General features: G+C 37.3%; 1 protein-coding gene and 1 long non-coding RNA gene across 2 annotated transcripts in view; one reads left to right on the forward strand and one right to left on the reverse strand.

Moving 5' to 3' along the window:
- LOC134859221 (uncharacterized) overlaps positions 1-2,303 on the reverse strand; it is a 61,669-nt gene extending 59,366 nt beyond the window's left edge. Inside the window, exons 1-2 of the long non-coding RNA XR_010165058.1 lie at positions 2,049-2,303; positions 1,821-1,951 (exon numbers count right to left, since the gene is read on the reverse strand). This is a non-coding gene — a long non-coding RNA (uncharacterized LOC134859221). The remainder of the gene's footprint in view (positions 1-1,820; positions 1,952-2,048) is intronic.
- Positions 1-6,261, forward strand: part of khdrbs2 (KH domain containing, RNA binding, signal transduction associated 2) — a 79,711-nt gene that overhangs the window by 63,097 nt on the left and 10,353 nt on the right. The gene's annotated exons all lie outside the window — the stretch shown is intronic.

A 6,261-nucleotide genomic window follows, 5' to 3' on the forward strand; every position in this document is an offset into this window, starting at 1 on the left:
GGAGCAAATAATTTGTGTCAACCTGAAGGATCCAAAGAAAGGTTTGTTTTCACAATGATAAACATTGTGCTTCTGAAAGTATAAAATCAGAGAAGCTCAAACAAAACATTGACATTTAATGTCATGATAATCTTTTTGTAATCATGTCACGTAATCATGCCTTCACGATAGAGCATTACATTACTTTGTTATTGCATTTGGAAGAATTTGCCAGATAAAAGTTAAGAGACGATATGAAATTGAAGCAGCTTCACGCTATGGCTCTGCTACAGTAATAGTAACTTATGAGCTCTAACCAAAACACGATATCATATACATCATTTATCTAAATGATGCTTTCAAATTGGAATGGATGGTGTGCAACAAAATGCACTTTCTCAGCCTGTTACCCTGCTAGAACTTATCAAGATGTACCTCTTTAAAAGGGTGTCAACATTAAAAGTAAGATGGAGGAAAAAACATTCTTTTATATCCATCAATCTCAAAGGGGGCAATCTGTTGTACCGCAGTGAACTCTGGCTCATCAATTTATCAAAGTCAAAGAGGAAATCCAGGGGATTGCTCTCAACTCTAGTTCCTCAATACTCCCACCTTTCGAATTCTTATCTCCCGTCCGTTCAGAGCTGACACAGACCTAACTCTATGTCAGCTCGTGAAGCATCAACAAGCTCCAGTGCTACTCTCCAGCGACACTCCCTGCTGGGAAAAAGGACAGGCACTCAGCTGGTTGATTGTCAGTGCCATTATTTCCCCACAACACCCGACAGTCCATACTTGCACAATACCCTCTATTAACAAGGGGGTTTACTTTCCACTTCCTCTTTGATGTGTCTCACTGCTGCAGATTTGTTTTTAATATGTATGACTGAATCCACTTAACTGGCAGTGAGAGGACGTAAGAAAGGTTTTTTTTGGTGGAGCAGCCATTCACATTAATGTCACATCCACATTTCAGTTGGTTACTGTGTGTTATTTTATGAATCGACAATGTAGTCCATTTTTGGGAAATACAACTCATATCTGTCATACATAGTGACCACAGCAGGTGCAACAATCATTATTTATCCACATCAATGGAAAAAGTCTGATGTTTTTTCATGGATAAACAGCAGGATAATAAATCACCCATGCTTCAACACAAACACTTTACGGCCAAAAGCACACATATAAAACCAAAGGAGATACTGCAGTTTGTACACACCAATAGTGTTGTAAGAGCCAATTAAGCACACAGTCATATTTGGGGGAAAATGTTTATGTTGGCTTGACATATTACATGGTGCTAAATATTTTTTCATTTATACTATCATGTTTGTATAGTTTTGTATACAGTGATATAGGTGGATTATGCTAAGGTTGTGTTTCGGTTTAAAAATGCTAGGTTTTCCTATTTCCAACATGGAATTAGGGCCTTAAACGCAGCTTTCAAGGCGGAGTTTTAGGAGCTATGCTAGGCTAGTTACATGCTGGAAGTCTGCAAGATTGGATCGCAATACGTTTTTGAACGTGTTAGGTGTTACTTGTTTACTGTTACGTGTTATATCAAAACTTCAAGTCGGTATTGGACCAGACGAGATGTATTGTGGATGAAAATCACCTGCGGTAACGTTGTACTTATTTTTGAATAAACCCTCTTTCAAGTGTTACCTGCCTCCCGTGACTACATTGGGTCTTCACCAAAGGTTTGGAATGAATTGGAACACGAGTCAGAACCAAGATACATTGCAGACTAAGTGGCCTAGACACTTTGGACATTATTAAAACGGCCACTACAAGTGTGCACACATTCTCATATGGAGAGTTTAATGACTTGTACTCACCTGTCAAAATGGCTTTGTGGGAGTCTCCACCGTGAAGTCCTTTACCATCTGCTCCAACTTCAATCTCTCTGCTTGTTCATTCATAAAGCATTCGTTCTCCATTAAGCCAGCCTCTCAGTACCACTGGGCTCCTACAACGTTTGCCATTATAAACATGTTGAGCTGAATAAGTCTTTAACACTCACTCCAAGTCATATTTGTTCCAAACAGCAGAAAGTGTGCACACACCTGACCTCATTGAAGGTATAAGCATCTCATTGGATGCAGAAATCCATCCACACACAGGAAGTACGACCACGGCTGTGTTAGCATTAGCCTTAAGTAGCATCTAGCATTACATCATTTTCTAAGTTGACTTGTTGAAACAATATTCTTTCTTGGAAACAATAATGCTAACCACAGTGAGCATGTCTTCCTTCTTTTGGTTGAGTTGTTGTCTTTGTAAGGTTCACTAAATAACTTCTAGCCCCACCTGCTTGTAATGTTGACCCACCTCTTAGGCGTGAGTGTCCCTGGAGTCTGCCTTTTAGCTCCAGCGCTGGTTCTGTGAAGCCTTTTTTTTTTTTTCAAATTCACTGTTTTAACTTTGTAGAGCAGGGGTGTCCAAACTTTTTTCACCGAGGGCCATATACTGAACAATATACGAAGAGCTGGGCCATTTATAGAGGTGAATATTGCCTCATAAGTTAATGTATAAGTTAGCAAAACAAATCAAATGTAGGGGAACAATGCGCAATACTTGAAAATGCTTTAAGAAAAAAACAGCCTTCCCATCTCTCTTTAGGGTTTCATTTATGTTGTTGGCAGCTCATTCCTTAAAACAGAAGCCTCAGATTGCTTATAAGAGTAAATATGAAGGTTAAATTTCAAGCTTGTTATAGAAATAAGTTATTGGGCTTTTTTTTTATCAACTAAGATTTGTTAGAAAAAAAATTAAATTCTAAATGACTACATTTAGATGAAAATTGGGCTCATTAATATATGTTAACATCTATTTGAGAAGTACAATATAAGACAAGTAAAAGGTTCATTTGTGGGCCATATTCCATTATACTTTTAGAATTTGCAGAGGGCCGATTCAAAATGACCTGCGGGCCGCATTTGGCACCCGGGTCGTAGTTTGGACACCCCTGTTGTAGAGGATGCAATTTTGAAATGTAGCATGAGTAAAACACGGATTTATTACAGTTATTTGGTAAGACCTTTTTCACAGAAGACGTTTTACTGGTCAACAGAGGGAACACAGGTGAAAACACTAATGAGGGGTGCATTCCATTTAGCTGAGCCTGGTGTTATGCAGGCTCACTTACTGACACAGTTTACTCAGATACTTAATGGAATACAGCCATCGTCAATGAGATTATTTACACTTGTGCTTTTCCTGCTTTGACATTCCAAAGTATCTGCTGTGCAAATGTTCTTAATTTTACTTTACACCTGCTTGGTGCTCGAGGCAGAGTTTGATCGAGCCAGGAAAGCTGTTTTCCTTGCAATCTTTAAGCTAAACTTAACGGCTTCATGGTGGTCAATCTTCTTGCCTGAATCCCAGCCAGAAAGCAAATTCCCAAAATGTCTATCTTTTGCTAATATTTTATTTTAATTTTATTACAAGTAGGCTATATAAACCAGTTCCACATTTACTATTATTTAGATGTGATTTAGTGTACCTGCTGAGTTTTAGTTTAGGAAGTAGAATTTTCTCAACTCACAAAGGAACCCTTTCTTCGTCTATCACGTGAAAAAACCAGAAGTCAGATAAATAAGTGACTTAAAACTACATAATTGTATTGAATAAAGTGTAGTGGAACAAAAAAATAAATGATGGCTATTTCTACTGGAATGTACACCAAATTAGTTTTGGTATATTTGCATATGACTATCCTGTCCAAACAAGCAATAAAGATATGATATGAGATAAGATTTGATAAAGAATATTGTCGATGTTCAATTAACCGCAACGAGTATTGAGAAACATTTTTTATTAACTTGCACTAGTGGTGCATTTCAGCCTGTTTAGCAAAGCGATGCAGGAGCAGGGATAGTTTGAGCATTTTTAGGGAGTTTTTCTAGTCTTCCACAGGTTTTGTTTAGCATGGAGTGACAGCTTGGCTACAGGTGAAGCTTAGGAACACTCAATATTTGATGCAAAGTTAATCACATGAACAGCGGCTCACACATCTGTCAGGTTAATGAAATGATGTCCCAAGGAATAATGATATGTTTAACATACAGCTGCAGAAATGGATCCTTGAAATGTACGATCAACAGCATTGTCACATCTCGTGGTTAATTTTGTGTAGATGTAACCTAGACATCTGACAATAAGGAAAGGGTATTTTGATTCTCTTTTTTAAACATAAAGAGACCGACATCACACTTTGCATCATAACAACTGCCAGGTTTGTTGAATTGGACAAAATGCTGATGGGAGTCTCATGTATGCTTCAGTTTGCTGTTACAATCAATACTAAACAACGTCATCAAGAGACAGAAATGGACCCTCGTGGATCTCCAGATTTAGACCAATTGAAAGATGCCAACAGGTGTATCCTCACTGAACTGTAAAACCCTAGCAAGGATGGACAGCTTATCTAAAAACGCTTATTGGTAGGGACTGACTTTTCTGATGTATTCACTTTTACATTTTCAAGCCAGCGGCCGCCTCAATGTTGCCTCCCAGCAAGAACAAACAGATCAATTTCCCGCCAAATTAAGAGTGTGCATGTTCACCTTCTGTTTGTATTGGTTTTCTCCAGCTCCCGAAAGAATGCAAGTGAAATCGAAGTAAATCCTGCCTTTAGTCAAAGATTGTAGTAACATTAGTTAAATAATTATGGAAAGACAGTAAAAGTTCATACATCAAATTGAGTGCTATGAAATGTGGTTTCTTAATACACCCTCATGCTTTTCAGTAATTGATGAATGCCATTATGTTGTTTTGGTTGAATTCTATTATAATGATTAGATTAAATATAAATGGTTTTCAAGGGTCTTTAAAAAACATGTTTTAAAAGGGAAATTATAAGTCTTACAACGTCCCACAAATCCGTCATAATGCTCTAATCTTTACCTTTGTAAAATAATATGCTTTGATAATTTCTTTAAAAACTATCACCATTTTTGGAGTCATACTGACCCTTTTCAATGGGTCTGAAACACTTCACTTTAACTATATTATTTAGTATTTTAATTTATTATTTTTCACTTTTCCAGGCTGTTGACAGCAGATAGGAGCAATGTTTTCCTTTGTAAACATGTTGTCCTACTTTCTCTGTCAGCAAAGTAAACAAAGTAATGTGTTTTAATAAATCCCAATGGGACTTTGGCTTGAAGAGGGGAAAACACTTGTGGATGACATTTGGATGATTCTAGAGGATAAAGGAACAAAATGTCAACCACTTACCATCATCTTTAAACACACTGTGACAGTGGACGAAAAAGGGGTAAGACTTTAGACTTTTAGATAGCCTTTTCATTTCCGATAGCAAATGGTCAGTCTGGGTGTGGTTGTTTGCCCCTTTACCCCTTCTTCCTGAAAATACCAGGAAGATATGTAATGATAATTTATGTTAACTTAAATGTTGACTGTCTGAACATTTACACTTTAAATGTCCTTGTTTCAACAGATTTTCCTGTGAACCCAATTGAATATAATATTTATTTAACTAAATATAAGCAAGGCCTCCGGTTACAATTGTGTAACCAGTTTACCCTCCTTCAGGCTTTGTTTCAGATCTGCTTAAACTTTGATTACCTTGAAAAATAAATATAATGTGGCAGTAACTAGGGTGCTGTGAACACAAAGTGTGACTGCAGTGCAGCTAATTTGACAGAAATCCACTATAGACCCAAAAATAATCTGCTCTTCCTCACACTGAAAAGCTAATACTCCATCACGACACAGCACAAACTTTTATGAGATCTGAAATGAGGAATGAGACATTTATCAAATAAATTGTGCCCATATTTATAAAGCCCCAGGGCGACATACCCAAGTATGTGTTATGGGATGTTATCTCATCCCTAAAAAATGAAAACAAAATGAGCAAAAGTTTACAAATGACTAAAAGCGGCTCCTGGTGAGGAATATTGAATAACAAATCACAATGCTGCACATTTGATCCCCTGGGTGAAATTATATCAGGAAGAGGACAAAGAGAAACATCATACTGTGAATAGAAAGTCAACGTTAAGTATTCAATACTCCTGAAGAATAACCTTTGATTTGTTTGGGTGCATTTTTAAACAAAATGACGGGATCATTTGTTCCCTACGTATTGGTTTCCTTTTTGTATATTTTAATTTATATTATTGGCCTAGAGCTGCAATGCAAATGATCTTGATGAGGTCATGTTTGCAGCATTTACCAGCTCCAGATTGCGACACATTGACAAAGCTCCTCTCCAGCTACACAGCACATCCCTGCATACAGATTCTCCCC

This window comes from Eleginops maclovinus, chromosome 22 (genome assembly GCF_036324505.1).
Source record: "Eleginops maclovinus isolate JMC-PN-2008 ecotype Puerto Natales chromosome 22, JC_Emac_rtc_rv5, whole genome shotgun sequence".
NCBI classification, from domain to species: Eukaryota; Metazoa; Chordata; class Actinopteri; order Perciformes; family Eleginopidae; genus Eleginops; species Eleginops maclovinus.